The following is a 443-nucleotide window of genomic DNA, read 5'->3' as shown; positions in this document are numbered from 1 at the left end:
GCCATGTTACCGTCATGTTGCAGCATTGTTACAGCCATGTTACCGTCATGTTTCAGCATGGTTACAGCCATGTTACCGTCATGTTTCAGCATTGTTACAGACATGTTACCGTCATGTTTCAGCATGGTTACAGCCATGTTACCGTCATGTTGCAGCATGGTTACAGCCATGTTACCGTCATGTTACAGCTATGTTACCGTCATGTTTCAGCATGGTTACAGCCATGTTACCGTCATGTTACAGCTATGTTACCGTCATGTTGCAGCATGGTTACAGCCATGTTACCGTCATGTTGCAGCATGGTTACAGCCATGTTAAAGTCATGTTTCAGCATTGTTACAGCCATGTTACCGTCATGTTGCAGCATTGTTACAGCCATGTTACCGTCATGTTGCAGCATGGTTACAGCCATGTTACCGTCATGTTGCAGCATTGTTACAGCC

This window comes from Babylonia areolata, chromosome 22 (genome assembly GCF_041734735.1).
Source record: "Babylonia areolata isolate BAREFJ2019XMU chromosome 22, ASM4173473v1, whole genome shotgun sequence".
NCBI classification, from domain to species: Eukaryota; Metazoa; Mollusca; class Gastropoda; order Neogastropoda; family Buccinidae; genus Babylonia; species Babylonia areolata.
The sequence above is the reverse complement of the archived record's forward strand: the minus strand, read 5'-3'. Positions refer to the sequence as shown.